This window comes from Phyllostomus discolor, chromosome 1 (genome assembly GCF_004126475.2).
Source record: "Phyllostomus discolor isolate MPI-MPIP mPhyDis1 chromosome 1, mPhyDis1.pri.v3, whole genome shotgun sequence".
In the NCBI taxonomy this organism is placed as follows: domain Eukaryota; kingdom Metazoa; phylum Chordata; class Mammalia; order Chiroptera; family Phyllostomidae; genus Phyllostomus; species Phyllostomus discolor.
The window spans coordinates 184,164,610-184,186,322 of NC_040903.2; positions in this window are offsets into that span (position 1 = coordinate 184,164,610).

Here is a 21,713-nt window from a genome sequence, read left to right on the forward strand (position 1 = left end):
GCACTGGGATCTTGAAAGAAAAAAAAGGGCTCTTTGTGTTCCATTTTCAGGAAGGCCATTTTGAGCATTTAACCAGTAAGTAATCAACTTCCCACTGGAATGTGGACACTGCCTTGTGATTGTAATCTTAGGCAATGGAAGGTGTTGTTACCTTACTTTCAGCTCATGGTGGGAGTGAAAGGAGTTGGCAGCCCAGCACTCAGTGTGTAAGAAGTCAGGGCAGAGTCTGCTCTTCACTGAACTCAGGTGTCAGGCTTTATCAGAGGACTGTCTCTGATGCCCAGCTCTGGAAATGCATTGAACTTCTTTGGAGAAAGTCTTAATTTCAACAAGTACACTCAAGTTGTAGAATTTGTATGACTTCAATCTCTCTCTCTCTCTCCTTTTTCTTTGTGCATGTGTGTCTGTATGTATGGGTATCTTTCTCCCCCTATCTCTCTGTCTCTGACTCTCCATCTCGCTCTCTTTCTCCACTCTTGCCTGCCTCCCTCTGTAACTCCCTTCCTCTCTTTTCCTCTCCTCCTCCCACTCCTTCAGTCATATAGCACAGTGGTTTAGATCATAAACTTTACAGCCAGTCTGCCTGGGGTCAAATCTCACCATTTTCTAGTTGTGTGAACTTGGATAAGTCTCTTCAACTTTCTATGATTCAGTTTTCTCATCTGTAAAATAAGAATATTAGAGCCATTGTACCTACCTCATAGAACTATTGTGAAGATTAAGTGAGTTTATATTCCTAGAAGGCTTATAGCCCTAGGGCGCACGTAATAAACATTATAAATGGTAGCTATCATTATTATTTTGTTTTATACATACATAGGACCCTCTGAGCTTCAGTTTTCTCCTCCGTAAAATGGGCTTATATTCACTTCTTAATGGTGTTACTGTGATGGTTAAGTGAGATAACATGAAAATATCTTACTAAGGCCTGGCACTTAGTAGATACACAATAAATATTAATTTTCTGCTCCCACTCCGTCCTGCTGTGACCACTATTTATTCCTAAAGCGAATTCACACTTTAACATTTCATTCACAGTGCTAGGAATTTCTCTGTGGCAGTCACTTTCACGGGTCTCCTTTAATCCTTTTACCCACGGCAACTATCACAAGAAGCAGATCTTGGAATCACATGGGCAGACCAGTAGAACAGGTGGGCTGCAGAATTTAAGTGCTTTGTGAGTAAAGAAGCTAGCTGCTCCAGTCAGCAGTTCTTCCTGTCCTTTGAGAAGACCTAAGGATATAGAAAGTTTGCTTCAAACTGAGAATGGGCATGGGAAGGACTTGGGTCCTGCTTGACAAAGTGTCCCAGGGTAGTGGTGTGGCCTGGGGAGGATCACAGTGCAGTGCCCTGAGGAGACTGAGCCATTAGCCTCAGGCTTCCCAACCCCATCAGAGATGTTGGTGCCTCCATGCTTGGCCCAAAAACAGCAGAGCTGCCAGCCCCGGAGGGATGGAATGTGGGCTTGACCAGTGTATGTCTCAGCAGTGAGCAGAGGACTGAAGACCAAGGGTCTCCCTGATGCTTGAGCTTAGCCAAAGATTTCCCCTGACAGCATAACCCTGCAGCAGGGAGTCCCAATAACACTGAGACCGAATTTTCCACTATTTCTATAAGGGACAAGGACTCAGAGTAACATTTATAATAATAGAAAGAAAATCATGATTTTTGTGATCTTTTTGAATAGATATTTTGGTGGTTGTACAGTCAAACCGGCTATATATTCATTTTACAAATAAGACCTTCTGTAATGAAAACAGCTAAAAATGTCATGCTGCTACATATTATTATCATACAAGGCTTCTGTAACTTTACCTGCTCAAAGTGCCAAGCCTGCTGCAGGAGCGAAACACATATTTATGTTTTCCCCCAGTGTGCACGGACCACAGGACTGTACTTCCTGTTCCCTTGTGGTTATATGATGAGAGCTATGAGACTGGTCCTACTTCTGAACAAAAGGGACGATGCCCGTGCCCCAGCCAGAGCTAATGCCTGCTGCTCAGAATTCCCTCTTTCCCCTGGCTGGATGGCTGTCAACATCCAAGGTGACTTTGACACATGAAAAGTGAAGTTACCAAAAAATTAAAATCAAAATGAGTTTGAATTTTTTTCATAAACGCTACATTTAATTTCCAAACCTTATTCTCTCTATCCTTTGTTTTCCAAGGATGTGCTCTGCATGTTTAAGTACCCAAAGTTCCTGAAGCAGTGTATCAACAAACAAACACTGAAGACAAAATAAATTGCTGGAAAGAAACATTATAGGTGGGATGAAAAAAACAGAGAGAACAGAAAATTTGAAACTCATTGATGAGACAGAGAGCCCAGAATATACGTTCAATACATTTACATTTTGAATAACTATTGCCAAAAGCAATCTCAAGAATGACTCTGCCTTTAGCTTCAAGAACTATTAGTTTGCAAGAAATATGTTCCCAAGGTTTTATTTCATCATTATTCTCAGTGTCACTGATACACTTTAATAAAACTCGCTCTTCAAATACCTTGAGATAATGCAGATCATCAGTATTGAAGTGGATATCTGTCTCTTTTTTTTTTTTTTTTTGGCTCTCCACATAACGGAGAGGAGGCTTCTAACTTACCAGAAAGAACACATCTCTCAAGAAAGAAGCTAAAATGTTGTACCAAATACCTTTTATGCTCCAGTTCACTTCCACTAATTTCACCTTTGCAGTGACCAACTCTGTGTGGGCTCCCATTGGCTCTACACAGACACAGCCTGGTAGCGCCCTACCTGCTGCCAATGCTGTGCACCTCCAGCCTCCTGCCCCAGGGCTTCCCAGTTGATGCTGAGATGTGAAAGTGCATCTGCTTGGATCAAGCATGTGCAACCTGAACGTGCAAAGGACAGAGGCAATGCAGGCAAACATGCTAATGGGAGAAAGGAACTGGGGTGTAAACTCTTCTCCATTGTATTCTGAACAGACTACCCTGGAAAGTTGTCACTTATGCAGCCTCCCCACAAGACAGAGCAATTGGTCAGATGTCGGTCTCAATGCCGAAGGATGGTCGGCTCAATAACGTGCCTTTGTACTGTTTGGAACAACATTGTTAAGATATTCAAAATTTAAAAAGTGATTATTAGAGCAATAGGATTATGAGAATTATTTCATTTTCCAAACTTCCTGAAGTATGGTTTTATAATCTTAAGATGAACACACACATACACACAACAGCAACAAACTCTGAAACCTATTCTAGCACTTTATTCTCCAATGAATCTAGTTTTTATGTGCAGTGTGCTAGAGAGTGCTGCCTGCCTGCACATTAATCACTTCCATAATTACAATTATCTCCTTTCCAGTGAATGTGATGAGGTCTAACTAAAGGTCTCCAATTCTTCTGGTGCTCCATGTTCTCATAAATAATAAAACAGGGCTCCATGACAACGAATACATAAACATTTTGTAACATCTCAAAGTGGTCCTAAATCTTCAAATTCTTAAGCTAATAAAGTACTGTAGGTACACAGTTATCTGGGCATTAGTATCACTTGATTCTATGTAGTGGAACTAGGTGATAAGACCACCCATGCTTAGATAGTTGTTACAGAGCTTTGGGAGGAAGTTGTCCAGGGGATGTGACCACCAGTTGACTTTAATGCTGGACCCTCTGCCCTGTGTTTGGAATGCAGGGTCTGCCCACCATTCCCACAGCTGGATTCATTTTCAAGGATGTGGACTTAAGAGCGCGATGTGTCATTTCGCCCATCTGGATGGTATTTAAGGCTGAATCCAGTTAAAGCCTCCATATAAAATTTTAAGATTCTGGCAGGTGGGTGCAAAGATCTACTCATTCTGCGGTCACCCCAAATTAAATCAAATCAAGCCTTGTAAGAAAGTTCCCTTACTTGTTGAACCAGTCACCTACCAATTTGGAGTCCTTTCCCTCCTTCTGCAGTTTCCTCTTGCCTTCTGCTTAAAGGGGGCAGTTTGCAAACCAACAAATGCCTCTTCATCTGCCTACAGCTGCTCATCCTTCAGCTGTTTCTAAAGGGAATTCTCCTCAGAATGCCTTCTCTGAGACTCTACCCTTCCTAGAGGGGCCATGTATTTATCCCGTCAGAGTCCTTTCCACACTGCACGATCTCTTCCACACTGTATACTTAAGCTCTGCAATGGCAGGGACTGCATTTTGTTCACTACCATGTGACCAGTGCTTATCAGAGTTCCTGGCACACATCAGACAATCAAACCTTGGTAAAGGCTAAAGAATCATTGTAATAAATAAAACTTTTCATCAGGAGCTAGGACCAGTGTTTTGAAGAAGGGTTGAGGCACAAACACTCACTTAGGATAGGTTGGTTTTTCTGTAGAACAAAAGGTAACAACTTGCCCAGTGCAAACTGGGAAACTGAAGCTAGGGAGCCCAAGTCAATGGTTCAAAGTTTCCTCAGTGAGTTGGCGGCAGCCCTTCCCGTTCTCTGTATATCATCCTTTCCCTGACACTGTACTGTGTCACCTCCTCCTGTATGGCTTCCTGACTGCTCCTTACTACAATCAGATCAAATCTACCCAATGTCCTTGTCCCTCCCTCCGCCTTCCCAATCAGATCATGAACCTTTTTTCTTCCTCTTCTGTCTTCCCCGAGCTGAACCCTGCGCTCAGCAAACAAAGGATCACTTATCAAGGGTTCTCTTAAATTAAACTGAACCTCAAATAGATGTTTGTTTTCTAGAGATTATGTTATTTATATTTCTGGTATAATGGGGACCTGGTTACTTATTGAGATTGGTATACAGTTGAGTTGAAACATTACACTTTATCTTTTGAGTAGTGGGGATAAAAATAAATAAACAAATTGGTGTATATTCTCTGTATCTATGAGTAAATGAAGAGAATTATATATTTTCTTCTTTTGGGGTTTAAAATCCACTGCCATAAATAACATGAGCTTATTTTGACAAGGTTTTTGGGAATCGTAATTAATTAGGAAGTTTGAGTCTCCTCCTTTATGTATAATCTTCCACTGTAGTGTTTCAGAGACTTGTTTACTTGTTTCTTTATTGATTTAGGTTTAAAAAATCATCAGCTGGGCATAGAGAGGGTGGCAAGTGCATGTTACTGCTTTTCCTTTTTCTTTAAGCCCCCTCTTTCCTTCATTCTACTCTACTCTGCAGTCTCCTAGGAATACTGCAGTAACGTCAAAATTGCTCCCCTACTATCTAATTTTACTGCACACCAAACACTCCCAAATCTTAGTGGCCTAAAATAACAACCATTCATTACTTTTCGGACCTACAGGTCAGCTCTGTGGTTCTGCTGATCTGTCTAGGCTTGGCTGATCTTGGCTGGGCTCCCTTATGCATCTGTGGTCAGCAAACAGATCAGCTGGGTACTGAATAGTCTAAGATGATCTCTCTCATATATCCAGTGCATGGAGAGACAAGGATGACTGGACCACCTATCTTCTCATCTCACAGGCTGGCCCACACTTGTTCAAGCCAGCAGTAAAGTCCTAAGAGTGAGAGTCAAACTTGCAAGGCCTCTTCAGGCCCAGACTCAGAACTGGTACTATATTTCTTCTCCCATATTTTCTTGGCCCAAGCTAGTCCAGATTCAGTGGGGTGGAGAAATAGATTCTTCCTCTTGATGGGATTGCTGCAAAAAAACTGTTGCTACTTTTGGATTCTACCACATCCACCAATGTAAATCAATGGCAGTGTTGCAAAACAGATTTATCAGAGACTAGATGAGAATGTCCTTTCTGCAGAAGGTGTCTTTTAATAGAATGCCTTGAATCCAGATCAGCAATGCAATCTTCCAATCACAGGTTAACAAAGGCAGTGGGGAAGTGACCATTATAGCACCAGCTGGCATTGAAAGGTTACCTGCAATGATGAGATATTGTCTGAATAGAAAAGCTGCAGCATGACATGTAATTCCAAACTTCCTGACTTCAAAATGGGAGCAAGAAGTCAGACGCCACTATAGGTTGGGTCTGCATAACACTGGCACAATGAGACACAGAACAAGGAACTGCAGTGAGTGTGACTCTGCAGGGCTCTTTTCATGGCCAGGACAAAGGTGGGGACCTGAAAGTTTGAGGCATTCACTGTGCTCACTCCCCGTGGGGGCACTTACCCCACTACACAGCAAAGATGCCATTGTTTCCCTCTTCCCCTATACTAGGTTTCTAGTTTCTTTGGGACATGAAAAAGTCTTTTAAATCCACATTTCTACTATATAACGCAGAGCCTGACTATTAAAGGAAAGGTAAGAGGGAGTTATTTCTGTGACTCTGAAAAACCTCATAGAACCACATTTATATTTTTAAATGAATCTTTACAAATACTCAAAGATTCTCCCATGTGAAAAATTACAGAAGTACTGGTGACAATAAGTTACTCCTTACAAATAGAGAAAACACTGCTATTCAGCTTCAGTCAAAAGGAAGAAGTTGCTGATGCTCAAGTCATAATGCAGAGGAAAGAGGATCAAGAAATGCATGCTTTTGCTTCATAAGTGAAGAGAAACACTTAGACTGTAAACAACTTGAATCTAAATTTCAAATTCACAATTAAACTTTTAAGTGTATATTCCTAATATTAATTTTTTAACTGTATAGCACAAAGATCCAAGAAGCTCTTTTCATATTATTATAATTATTTATACTCAACTTTATTACAAAAAGAAAATGAAGTGGTTTATAAATACATTATATTGCATAATTTAAAATAATAATAATAATAATAATAATAACCAAGTAAAGAAGTGGGAAGAAAGTTAAATTAAAAATAGAAACCAGAAAATGAACCCAGAAATTAGGTCAATAAAGGCCACAAGGGCTAATACACTCTGTAGATGCAGCAATAATTTGACTTGGGGTTTCCCAGACACCAAGCAAAAAGAAACTTGTGGTCATAATGCTACTGATCACATTCAGAGCTCAAAACAGTCAGGAGAAGCTCAATTCATTTGGTGTGCGCCTTGAGATTAAGTTTTTTCAGGATGTTCCTAAAGAGGATTCCATGTAAAGTTCTAAACAATAGCCTGAAGAAAATGCACAGGAAGCTACAAAAACATATGGCCTGATGGCACATTGTTAAAACACTGTTGAGTAGAATCACATTGATAATGCACTTCAAGTACAGCACCTGCTTATAATTTTCAGCCAATCTAAAACCAAAGTTAGGAGTCTCACCAGCTGTCTGTCTAAGTATACTTCATGGAAGTCTTTGTAAATATTTATTATCTCAAATGAGAAAATGGTAAACATCACCAAACCCTGTAGATAGTAGTTCCCAATTTGTCTCGTTCTCTAATTCTTCAATGCCACTACCCAGAGTCAGGCAACCCTCCTCTTAGCCTGGATGAACACACAGCTTTCTAACTGGTTTGCCCTACTCTAATCCATCTTTCAAGCCACAGCCAGTCTGCTTTCTCTAAAACAAAGCTCTGCTTTAGATGGCTCTACAGTGTTCTTACCAGTGGTGAATTCCACCCCCTAATTGTTGAATACAGACAGGCCTCCATCCACATCTCCAGCAACCCTCTGTTCCCTTTGCTCCAGCTATCTCAAATGAATTTCTCTGGGATGATGGAAAAAACCATGACCTCTCTCAGCTCTGGGTCTTTAAATGTGCTCTTCCTTATATCTCTCAATCCTTTGCCCCCTGCCTTTATCTGGGTCTGTTTCTTCACGTCTTAAGCTAGAAGTTGCTTCTTCAGAAAAACCCTGTTTATTTGCCTGTCTCCCTCACCAGATTGTAAGCTCCTCAAGGGCAGCTCCTGGCTCTGTTTTTGCTCACCATTGTATTCCTAACACATAGCATAGTGCCAGACACAGAGTAAGTGTTTAGTAAATATTTGCATAATTGATTTATTAGTTAAATGATATTGGTTATTATAGACAAGTCCTTGGAGCCAAATATTCTATGTTACTCTTTGAAGAAAGATCCATTTACCTGCTTTAACAAGTAATAAATCCAAAGACATTTTTGACATTTAGACAATATTCATTGTCTAATGAATATTGCCGCAGCCATGCCAACACTGAAGGATATACCATCTTGGCCACCTCCATCCAGGCAGGGTCAAAATTTTCCTCACTGAACCACCCATAATCCTCCCCTAAACAAGTACATACAGGTAATTGAGGCCCCAACCTCTTACGACCTTCAAACATTATCATAACTAGCACAGGAAAAACTTTAAAGTGGATGTTGCCAAATCTTACATTCCAAGGAGTTTTACAAGGTATTCGACATTGTACTTTTCCAGGTAGTGTTGGTTTGAGACCCTTATCTCATCATGTAACAGCAGAAAAAGTCAGAAGACCTGGAGTCTGTCCTGACTTTGTCACTAACCACGTGTGTGGTCACTCTTCAGTGGGCTGGTCAATCAACAGTTGCAGCACCAGAGTGAACATAATCTTAAGATGCCATTGTCATTTCAGCAATTAACCTCTGCAAATGAAGCGCTATCATCACGTTAGGCTCTCAACCTCTGGAGTTGGAAAGGACCTTCTAATTTAGGTAAAGAAGGATGAATCAATGTCTGGAAATGAAAAAGAGAAAAAAGTAAACTAACTCATGCATGGGGCACATACAACCACATGATTTAAGGAGACTTAATAATTTAGATGTAATTTTTAATAGGTTCTCTGTTTTGACTGAATCTCCATCCTCGAGTTTTTATTTAATTGTCCTGGGTAGGAACTCATCATTGGTATTTTAATTTTTTTCTCCCTACACAGCAGGGTTGAGGCGGCAAAGGTGATTAGGTTTATATTATCTTGGCCATTTTCTTTCCTGGACCTCACTGAATGAACTAATATGGTTTCATATCAGCTATTTTCCTTTCAGTGTCTCTAGGATCAACTATTTTCTAAACAAATATTTCTTTCTAAATTTTTTAGGAAGAATTGTACTTGATCATCTGTGTTATTTACAAGCTCTAATTACTTTTGAACATTGAAATCACAAACATAAGAAGAAAGGAAGCTTCTCCATCTAACAAGTCAGGTGATAGTGTTAATAATAGAAGAGGATAAAAATAACTTCCCAATTACAGTTCATGGTCCTTTCACCATCGAGCTGCTTTTCTTAGTGTTCTAAATTTAGCTACCACTATATCGCTTCCTTGACAGTTTGATAATATTGACAAATCTTGAATCCTCTCACATCAGAGCACTGACAATAATTCTCCCAGGCACTTCTTATTTTCAGGAATCCAATTATGCAAAGTCAAAGGTAATCAGAGCATCTCAGCAGATTTTGGCTTTTCATCATGTATGAAATCACCTTTAACTGGAGCACTAAATCAACCAGTACAGAATGTTTAGTGATGGGATTAAATTTTTTGAAATGTAATCCCACTCCCTCTGGTGGTATACTTTCCAAATTTCCACTGAGCTCGCAATTTGGAGATAATGCTCCAAATGGATTAGGAACTCTTTTATGTTTGGGTTCCTTTTGCCCAGGAGTTAGTGTCACTAAACCATCCCTCCAAAGGGAATATTTTAGTGTTACAACTTTTATAAAAATACAGAACAAAAGGAGCCACTTCTTTTCAAAAATCCTCATGTGTTACATACACCGTGTCCATGCACACAGGAGAACCTCTCTAAGCACCTGGCGTTTACTCTGGGAAATCAGGAATGCAGTTCTTTGAGTTTTGAAATTTTGTACAAGGAGATGCTTGTTGTTCTGAATAGTGTAAAACAACAAATAATACTTTGTGCAACAACACTGACTCTCCAGGTTCATAGGTTCATCAAAACAATTATTAAATGATCAGTCAAGTAACAGGTAGACACAAAATCTATGAACTTCCATGTTGGAAAACTCATGTCCCTCTGTGCTTTGGTAAGGATATCTATCATAAACAGTAGGAATGCTGAAGATTTTCCAAAGGATACAACTGTGCATGACAACAGGTTTCCTAGAGACAGCTCATTTGATATACACACTGTTTTTCATTATTTTGCAGCATTTCTTTCCCGTCAGAAAGTATTTCATTTCTACAACATATATAGGGACAGTGATCGAAGTAGAGAACTGAAGAGTCCCCTGCCTCGGTCCCACCTTACAACCCTTTTCTGTGTGTATGAAAGTCAATGTCATGCAGAAGTTAAAGCACAGAGTTTGGACCCTGACTGCCCACCTCAACTAATCATCAGCTGTGTCCCCATAGACAACTTAGCTGAACCGCACCACAGCTTTGTAACTCAGGTGATGCATTACAGGTAAGACAGAAAATGTAAGTTATCACTTATGGGATTGCTGTGTGACATAAGTAAGATTGGAAGATGCTTAGAAGAGTGACTGGTACAGAATAAGCGCTGTTCCACATGTGTGCTAATATCGTTGTTGGCAGAGTTTCTTTCCAGAATTGGTTAGAGCGAGTAGCATCCTAAATAAGGTTTATCTCTACCCTAAGCTTCAGTAGAAATCTTCGAAAGTCAAAATCTAATGTAACTCAGAGGTAGGGGATACAACTTTATTCCTAGAGGCTTCTTCTAGGTTGCAGGGAGGACATAAAAAGAAAGTGGAAATTAATATGTTTTCTCAGCATACCCAAACTGGTAAAGGAGTCCTCCCACAGAATTGGACCCTTCCCATATTAAGAGGAAAAACGTAATTTTCAAGTTCCTGCTAGTTCTTTATACAGGTAAGGGCAGAGGCCTATATGTAAGGCCTTGTCCTTAGCAAAGCTCCTTACTAAGACTTCGATCACATAAAACCAAGTCGGGAACCATTTTGGGGTGGAGAAGAGAGCTACGTTACTAGGCATAACACAGGAAGAGTGAAGTGGGTGTGGCAGGTTCATGTGGAAGTGAAGAGAAGAAAAGACAGCGAACCCCTAACAAGGTAGGAAAGCCAGAAAGAAAAATCCCCTCTGATAAATGGTCAGGACACTGGAGAATAGCAATGTTCCTCCGTGGCTGCCTGCCTTTCCACATCCAGTGTTGCCATGTCCCAAGCTGTGCCACGGGACAGACACAAAGACCCTGTTGTCCAAAAACCATCGCTAAACATCTACACACCAAGCAGCCTTCCGCTGGGGGCTCTGTGGGTGATTTAGGGGTAAAGCAGCAAAGGAAATCATCACTTCCCTGTGGGACCAGCACTGCCAAGCATGTTCATGCAGAGAGAAGCACATAGTCCTGTGGTTTTGATCAGAAACTAGGGTAGATGGTTACAAACAAGGTAGCCGCCCCATGGAACTGCCAACTCCTTTCACCAGGTACAATAGAGAAGGTGACCCTTGCAGGGAGGAAGGCAAAAGTCTTGGGCTACACTGTGGCTCACTGCACCCAGGGCGCTTTCCCCACACTTTATGTGGTACGGCCACACCTGGTCAACTGTACGACAGGGAGCCCAGTGTTCCCTCAACTGTCCCACGGAACCTGGTACACAGGGCACTCTTACATCACCTTGGGAATCGTGCTGTCTGCTGAGGCTGAAAACGGAGAACCAGAGCCCCTCGTTGCCCCCTGAACAAGCAGCTACTCCATGAGTGATGAGTGTGGCTTTCACAGGTGTCATGTTGAAGGGTGAGGGTCCCGTCATCTCAGCGAGGAGTCGAAGAGAGCTCAGAGAACTGTAAGCTCACACCCCTTTTTGTCTTCTGCTGCTTCCAGAGCCTCAGCAGCAGAATGAATCCAGGAAAGTGTCAGAGGCCTGGCGAGGATTCGCAGAGCTGCTGTCAGCCTGCGCACAGCCTCTTCTGGGCATTATTCTCAGGAGGGAACCTCAACCATCACCTTCCCAAGAGCAATGCAAAGTCACAGCGAACTATGCAAAGTTTGGGTACAATAGTTGCCTCTTCTTGGTGTCAGCTGACAGCAACACACACACACGCCTGCTCAGGATAGTTCCCTGCCCTGAACCATGGCAAGCATCTTCTACTGCCCCACAGAGGTGCTAATGGTGCAGATTCCTTGACCCAAAAGACACAGTATCCTCTGGCATCTCAGTGAAGCTCTAGAAAGTTCTCCATGGAATTCTTAGTTGTGGAAGACCAGTTCTGCTTAATTAACTTCTCTGTGGACATCATTATCATCTCTTTTCATACTTGCTTACAACAGTCTGAGCCAAGGAGGATATTAGAGGGAAGGACATTTGGGTTCTTTCTAGAGTTGGGGCCAAAATTCTAAGAAACATGTTAAAAAGCCACAGATCTCCATTACTTTCCTTTGAGTCAGGAAAGCTGGGTTTTCAGAGACACTTTATAAAACCCATGCACGTCTTTCAGCCAGCACCTGATACCAACATCTTCAACAGGACCGAGAAGATGACTTCCACCTACAGCCCCCGTCCATGTTGGAAACAGCATTAAAAGACTCAGACTTTAAAATACAAAACACTGGCTTCATCATTTTCTACCTGAGAGAGCCACGGGTTCCTTTGCAAAAAGACATTAATAATATGCTGCACCTCATACATCTGTTTGAGGAATTAAATAAAATGATGCATGCAGCACACTTAGCACAGTGCCTGGTGCATAGTAAATGCTCAATAAACACTAGCTGTCATTATTACATTATTGTTGCCACTATCACTCCCGTCATATTAGTGATCTGACCTCCTTTACAGGAGAATGGGGAGGCAGGACAGAGAAATTAGACTATTTGTACTTCATTCCAAACTGGAAAAACAAGGATGAGAATGTCATTTTAGTCTTGTTCTGAACTGATTTTACTTTATCAAATACTACATAGTACTTAACTATATGCCAGTTACTGCTCTAAACCTGGAGCTCTTGAATCAAAATTTATTTAATTTTAAAGTATCATTAATGTGATAGCATACTTAAAATACATTATAAAGCTAAATACCAGTAATTTGGAGAATGGATGTGCTTTTGGTTCATACATTCACAGAATACTAATTAAATACAGGCTGGGCAAAAGTAGGTTTATAGTTGTGAGTACACAAACCACAGTTTATTCTTGTATTATTATTATTAATTACTGTATTATTTTCCATACGAACAACTGTAAACCTACTTTTGCCCCACCCTGTGTGTGTCACGATCCAGCCAGTCACTGGGAGGAAAATGTCATCCAAGAAAGACAAGTTGCCATCCCCAAATTTACATTCTATTGAGATGTTTGAAATCACCAGTCATCCTGGTTTTGGCAAGGGCGGGTTGTCATGAGGTTTCAAGTTAGACCAAATTTCAGATGGTTTGACCTCTTCTTCAGCAGCCAGACTTGAATCTACCTAGATAAACTATTTGGCTTCCTGAGGCAATTTATCCATGGCTCCTGGAAACTAGAGCCATCCTGACCCAGGCTCAGCAGCATTGCCAGGTGAGGCAGCAGCAGGTGGGGCTCAGCCTTCAGCGCCAGGTGTCAGGATCAACAACAGCAGGGACGTCAGAAGCGTGAGCTGTCTTAGCTGACTCTAACTGGGGTGGACAGCACAGACACCTAGAGTACTCCCTGCAACACAGCTTCAAACCGTGCACCCCAGCTGGTTGGGGTCACAGTACTGGGGAGCTGGCCTGCAGCGATCTCCGCAGGGTGATTCATGATCAGCAGGTATGCTGGTCAGGCAGGGCAGCTCCGGGCGGAACAGCTCGCGGCAAGGCAGGCTCAGCAGTCAGTGCCAGTCGCAGGAGGCCCTCACCCTTATCCAGGTTGGAAGTACCTCCCGGCCAGAACAGCACTTCTTACATTCTGCTGATGGTGGGACAGATACAAACACAGGGATATATTTGTGTGTACCTTAGTACAAATTGTGTCATACATTTTAAAATATCTTTTATTATAATTCATGCTTTGTTTTAAGGAGAATATGCTGTTCTGTTGACATTAATACTATGCTTAGTCTGCTATTGCCAAATCTGCATTCCTTCCTTCCTTCCTTCCTTCCTTCCTTCCTTCCTTCCTTCCTTCCTTCCTTCATTCGACAAATGTTCATTGAACCATTACATGTGCAGGTCCCTGGGGATACAGTGCAAGCAAAATAGACAGAAGACCCATCTTTGTAAAATTTACAGTCGAGTGGTCTGGGTAATCATTTAGATTCCTGTTCAGCAAATGATCGCTTTCTTCCTTTTCTTACTGTGGGTGCAGTATCCTTCTCTGCCTCAATTGATACTGGACTTGGACGTGCGACTTGCTTTAATCACAAGAATGTTAGCAGATGACATACAAGCAAAAGCTTTTGACATGCTTGCCTCTTGCAGTCCTGTCCTTCTTCCCAAGAACATATTTCAGGTAACCATTGGCCCAAGGAGGATGGGGATGTGGAGTCGAGAGGAACCACTGCCCCCTGACCCTAGAGTGGCCACCTGGTGGCCAGCTGACACCGGTCTAGGTCAGCTGGATCAACTGTAGCCAACCTGCATGCCCACGAGCATGAGAGCAAATGGCTGTTGTTTGTAAGCTTCTGAGTTTGGGGACGGTTTGTTACAAATGTAATTGTGGCAGTAACTCCAGTGCAAAGCCAAACAAAACAAGAAAATATCTAGCACTTTGAAAGTTTGAGTATAAGGTGCTCTTTATTGTCTATGAGGGAAAATTTATATCCCACTGGGGACATTTTGGAAAACAAGTTTCTTACCCTGTCTCTATAGTTGTAATCCCCTCTCCTCGTCACATCTGCATAGCGGCTTCATGTACCAATATCCCTTTTCCTGGGTATGAACAAAAGGGAGTCTAGGTCTCCCCGAAAAACCTGTGTACAAGCTGCTTTTCCCAATGCACCCAACATTGTTTACTGATTTTTATGGCTTCATATTTTAAGCAAGTCGTGAACATATTGGAGATTTAGAAAAGAATGAAAAATGTTATCAAAGGTGTTGTAAATAAGGTGTGAAACCACGGGAAAGCAGAGTACTAGGCTTGTAACAGAGACTCTAAATACTGTTGATTGACATTAGAGGAGACAAATTTAAGGAACAAGGTAAGAGTTTTGTCAAAAATACAAACGTAAAATATATTGACAGACACTTTTTTCTCCTGCACTAAGGAACAAACAAAAACAAGCAAGCTGTTTTAACAGGATTGTTCTAGGTTAGAAACAGGAGAAAAGAGTGTCAATTGAAACACTTCTCTAGGGAAGGCTCGGCATCTCCTCTGGTAAACTTGTTTATCATGAAGCGAGCAAGGGATGTTGGGGCCTGGTCGGAATCAGGGGAATGTATCGGGTCGCTATTTCCCCAGTATTTCCAGGTTGTGCATCTCTCTGATGCAGGGTAAAGCCCACAGACTGGCCCTGGCTGGTGTGGCTCAGTGGATTGAGTGTTGGCCTGCAAACCAAAGGATCACCAGTTCGATTCCCCGTCAGGGCACATGCCTGGGTTGCAGGGCAGGTCCCCAGTTCAGGGTATGCAAGAGGCAACCACACATTGATGCTCCTCTCCCTCTCTTTCTCCTTCCTTTCCCCTCTCTCTAAAAATAATAAAGTCTTTTTTAAAAGTAAAAAAAAAAAAAACCACAGACCACACCCCCCTCTGACTTCTGTAGTCATCAAAAAAGATTTGTAAAAAAAACTCCGTGGATATAACAGGAAAACTGAAGTTCCCCTTGAGATGTCCCCACTAAGATGGTATCTTTTATTTTAAAAATAGATATTCATTCACTCATTTAACAACATTTCATTAAGTATCTACTATGTGCCTGGCACCGCTGTTACAAAGTCTAAATACTGCAGTAAACTAGGCAAATCATCCACCCTCATGGAGGTTACATTCTCTCACAAGTGAGGCTAAGTTAGAGTAGAAATGATAATACAAACACAGTAAATTGGACTGAATGCTTTAAGACTCTTTCTGGATCTATTGTGCTTAGATTATTATAGAAAAAGCCTATGAATTTATGGTTTCTCATACATATTATAATAAAAACAAAGAATTCCCAGAGTTTTGAAAATAATGCCAAGAGTTTTAAAAAAACAAACATGAATATGAGGATCCTTTTCCAAAAATCCATGTGTTCATTTGTTATTCACATTTTAAAATTTTAAGATAAAGGCAGTTTGAGGGGTGTTTTTTATGTCCTTATCTAGGTGCATTTTCCTTCATCTTTTCACTGCTAATCAATGAGGGAGGAGGACAGAAAAGTGGTCGGAGGAGCCTGGGGCAACCCCACATGCCGTGTGGGAGGCAGGGTCTGGGCTTTGGCTTTGTGAAGAACTGTGTCTAGACACGTTAGTCAGGTGTCACTTCCGTCTCATGGGTGAAGAGCATGCTCACGTCCTTTCCATGTGTCTCCCTGAGGACCCCAAGATAGCACTCTGGCTGTGCCCCCGAGGCCGGCGTGCAAGGGTACTGCTGCCTATCGACCAAATCCATTAACACATTACAGGCAGCTAAAAGGCGTGCCAAAAATAATTCCACTCTCCTGCCCACAGCTCCCAGAGCCACTTGGCAGGAGAGAAACCTGCCTGGCAGATGTTACAGGGACAATTCATTTGAAGTTTCAAAGATGATTATATCAATACCCAACACTCTGCCTCTTGTGAGGGATTAAGCATGAATTGCAGTTTTTGTTTTATATCTGCAACACAAAATGACTTGGATTAGCACCTTAGTGTTAGAAGTAATATTCACAACTGATATTTTTTACAAAAGTCATAGAACCAAAGGGTAGTATTAAACTTTTCTGAATATAGAAAAAACATTGTCATAACTTTAAATGTTTTTTTATCAGTTGGGAATCCCAGGTTAGATTTCTGTCACCTGCTTATGGACACTCTTTAGAAGCTCTATGAAAAAATATTTTTCATGAAAATTTAAAAGTATTTTGGTTTAATTATAAATTCAGCTAACTGAACACTAATTATATTATACACCTACAACCTTAAATACAGTTAAATATCCTGGCATTAATTTGCCAAAGTTTTATTAGCCACCTCTTAGGAAGATAATGGGTGGAGATAGACCACACTAGGTCTCTTATAGAATTATACTCCTATGAAACAAGATCAGATAAATTTAAAGTTGTAAAACCCAATGTTTAATGTTAGTGTGCAGGTATACATATGTGTTATTCAAGGTACTATACATTGACATTAGAGAAAGCAACCTGAAACTGAGTAAAAAGAGCCTTAAAACAATCCCTGACTTTTGAAGAAGTGATATCATGTTGCAGTTAAATAGCTCAGAAGAGAGAAGACAATTGTACAAACAGTCCCCTCACAGTACTATTTAAATGGCAAAAAGATAAAAAGTCAAGTAGCAAACAAGAGATGAAAACTCCATGAGCTATCATTATAAAACGTGATAACTTTTGAAAGAGATACTTAGACTCTATTAGTCACCAGTAAGTGGGAAAAAAAGCAGATCAAGAACAATAACAAAATGTTATGTAAAATATGTACAATTGCTGAACTTTGCACTAGCATATTCTCCTTAAGATGATTTGTCAGGCTGTATATGATTTGCGTGTTTTTCTATAAATACTTCAATAAACAAACTTCTAAAACCTATTTCAAAATTTTTACCAAATTCAGAGCAAAACCATTTATATTCATGGAAATAAAAAACTCACGGAGTTCCAGCCAAGATGGAGGTGTAGAAAACCTTTGCACAACCAAAAGAAGGATAACAACCCATCTAAAATCAATTAAAAAAACCCATAAACACCAGAAAATCAAATAGCATGGAGCTCCGACAACCAACGAATTAAAGAAACAGTCAAACAGAACAACCAGACCCATAAGAACCCATGGTGAGGTGGTGGGGCTGGCTAAAGGGAAAACTGAGACTCAGAACCAACTCAGAACTGTGGAGGACAGTGGTTGCTGCGGTGAGAGAAACTCCCAGTCTCACAGGAGAGTCCATTGGAAAGTGCACTAGAGAGGAGCAGGCCAGCTGCACAGTTCCCTCCCTGGCCACTCCCGCGCAGGCAGCATCTCAGAGCAGCAAGGAGGGTTTCCCTGCCCCGGTGAATACCTAAGGCCCCGCCCCCTTACAACTTAACAGGCGCACCAAGACAAAGAAATATGGCCCAAATGAAAGAACAGAGCAAAGCTTCAGAAAGAGAGCTAAGCAATGAGGATATAGCCAAACTATCTGATGGAGAATTTAAAGCCCTGGTAATCAAAATGCTCACAGAATGGATTGAGCTTGGTCAGAAAATGAAAGCTATCCAAAATGAAATAAAGCAAAATATTCAGGGAACCAATAGTGACAGGGAGGAAACCAGGACTCAAATCAATGCTTTGGAACAAAAGGAAGAAATAAACATCCAACTGGAACAGAATGAAGAAACAAGAACTCAAAAAAATGAAGATAGGCTAAAGAGTCTCTGGGACAATCAGGAACATTCCAATATCTGAATTATAAGTGTGCCAAAAGGAGAAGAACAACAGTAAAAAATTGAAAACATATTTGAACAAATAATGAAGGAAAACATCCCCAATCTGGTGAGGAAGATAGACTTCCAGGAAGTCCAGGAAGCCCAAAGAGTCCCAATGAAGTTGGACCCAAAGAGGAACACACCAAGGCACATCATCATTGAGTTACCCAAGATTAAAGATAAAGAGAGAATCCCAAAAGCAGCAAGAGGAAAGGAGACATTTATCTACAAAGGAGTTTCCATTAGGCTATCAGCTGATTTCTTAAAAGAAACCTTGCAGGCAAGAAAGGTCTGGAAAGAAGTATTTGAAGTCATAAAAGGTAAGGACCTACATCCAAGATTAATCTATTCAGTAAAGCTTTCATTTAGAATGGAAGGGCAGATCAAGTGCTTCCCAGATAAGGTCAAGTTATAGGAGTTCATCATCACCAAGCCCTTATTGTATGAAATGTTAAAGGGACGTATCTAAGAAAAAGAAGATAAGAAATATGAACAGTAAAATGACAACAAACTCAGAACTATCAACAAATGAACCTAAAAGAAAAGACAAACAATGAAAAAAAACTAAGCAATCAACTAGAACAGGAACAGAATCAGAGAAATGGACATCACATGGAGAAATTTCAGTGAGGAGGGAGAAGGGAAGAATAGGAGGAAAAAGGTACAGGGAAGAAGAAGCATAATCAGTAGGCATAAAATAGATGGGGAGAGGTCAAAAATGGTATAGGAAACAAAGAACTCAAAGAACTTATATGTACAACCCATGGACATATACTAAGTTGGGGGGATGCTGGAGAGGGGGGGAGGCAGTGCAGTCCAGAGAGGGGATATAAGAGGAGAAATTGGGAAAACTGTAATAGCATAATCAATAAAATATACTTTTAAAAAGATAAAAAAAATCACTTTTCACTTCTCCAAAAGGAATGATAAGTAAAACTAACCAATCGTTTCAATTTTGGTATGGTTCTACTTGGTAAACTTAATCTAATCATGAAGTTGAGCCTCATGTTCTTAACAGGACCTGAAAAACATAAGGAGCTACTTGAGAGTTTCAAGGGTACACAGACTTACCCGGCATCGTCAACTAAAGAAAAATACCTTATTATGTAAACGAGGAACTGGCCATTTGTCTTCTCTTCAACACCCATTCTAATGTAAACACACATGTCTTTTATTACACTTCACCATCACGGCAAACTGAAAATTAGGAATTGTGTGCCTAATTTGTGCAGCATGCTCAACTGAACACAGTTGGAAGCTAGAGAACTACAGATGTCAGAAAAGTCAGTTACCTGGTTACGCAAGCCAGGTAGTACATTTAGTAATGTATTTGTGGGGTCTGATTCCCAGCATTTCAGAGCAGAAACTCACTCCTGTCCATATACACAGAATTGCCCGGTTTCTCAAGGATGTGGGGTGGGGGAGCACTGGCCAAGCACATGACATGCCAACTAACAAACCTATCTGTGAACCCAGATGCCCCATGTATTGTTCTAATGATGACATTCTTGACTGATGTCTTCTGCCTCCTATTTAGGACCTGCGTCCAGATATCCAGGTATCTTGGAGGCCAATCAGTTATCAGAAGGTTTTTCAGTGGGTGTGGACTCAAAGCCAATGATGGGAAGTTGAGAAAGGTTTCATCCTCTTTGTGACCACCCTGAACCTGGTATTCTACCACTACTGTATAACCACTCACTGAATGAAATGTATTAATTTATACAATTGTCTTCCTATGTACTCTTAAAGAGAAGAAGCCATGCCTTAGTTGCATGATGAATATATTTTTAATTGACATTGTTAAATTGGACTCTCTTTACCCCCAAATATAACCCAAATTGGTCAGACTACTAGCACTTCCCAGATTCAGTATGCAAATGTCCCTTAGAAATTTCAGAGTAAATCATTCTGACTATTGAGAGGAGAAAAGAATAGAAGGCAAGTGGAGATGCCAGGAGACCAATTCAAGAGCTAATAGGTAATTAAGACAAGAAACAATTGTGAATGGATAGGTGATTATTGCATATTCATATGAGGGAAAACTACAGAATAGTAAAGAACAAACTACTGATCTGTGCAATAATATGAATGAATCTCATAGACATGATGTCAGATGAAAGAAGCCAGGCCCTAGATATACACAGTGTGACTCCATTTATATAAAGTGCAAGAACAGGAAAACTCATTTTATGGTGACAGTGGTCAGAATATGGGTTTCCTTTGGGAGAGAGTAACTGTGATGGGACAGGAGGGAGGCCACTAGAAATGTTCCCTATCTTGATCAGGGCAGTCCCCTGGGATGGATGTGTATGTGCACGCCAAAACTGGGCTCCTTACTGTATTGTGATCTTTCCCATAAACTCTTTAGTTTATGTCTTTAAAAGTTTTAAAATATTGTTGGTGGTCTGGCCTAGGATGGTGGCCAGTACAGGTGTGCAGGACTGAAGAGCTCACAGAAAGATGTTTAAGAGGTACAGTCGCTGGGAAGAAAAGATAAGCCAATGCCTGTAAAGCGTTTAGCACAGTGCCTGGCGTATAGTAAAGCTCAGCAAAGGTCTGTTACAACAATGCTTGCCTGAAAATGTTGGTGAGCTGATTAAATTAAATAATGCACTTTGATCCTTCTCTGGGATATGGTAAATTCTCAACAAGTGTCAGCTTTTTCTTTAATTGATTAGGTTGTAACTGTTTTCATATTCTCTTGGCCTTGCTAGACCTTGCTTTTTTTGATATATTCTAGAGGATAACCTATAGCTTCCTGACATAATTTCAGAAAACCATGTTATCTCCTCTCATAAGTTTTATTAACCAAGTGCACTACCCCAGCTGTGTATGTGCTGGCCCCCGCAGGACACTAATGAACCTCTCTACATAACCGTCACCGTAAGCGCTGAAGACAAAAACATACGAAATTGATGTATGTGAGCTTTTACTGTCCTGGTTGCTGCTTTGTCATATCAGGATTGTTAGCACCATTTCTTGCAATAGGGTGTCAAGAGACCCCCTGATAGGGTTAAAGCTCCTTAGCATTGTGTGGGAAAGGACATCCCAGCACCATCTGCCAGGCCTGCAATTCCATTAAACTGTCAGCATGATAAATGACAAAGAGAAAGCATTAGAACCAGAGAAAATCTACAGTGAAACACTGGGGTCATAAAACAAGAACCCAAAAGGATATAGGGCAAGTACACGAACCATCCTTCATAATAAATTTTTCACTTGCAAGGAGGGAGCAGAGAGACTGCACTTTCACTCCCGGGTCCAAGCACAGGGCAGGAGGACAATCGGTCATCCCTCAGCCCTGATGTGCGATCACACATCAGAGACATGTGCTCCAGCAGTTCTGTCTCTGCTTCCCAACAGGTCTCCTGGGGCTCGTTAAACACACCTTGTCCACTACATGCAAGGGGATGGTATTTTGATAGCTGGTTATT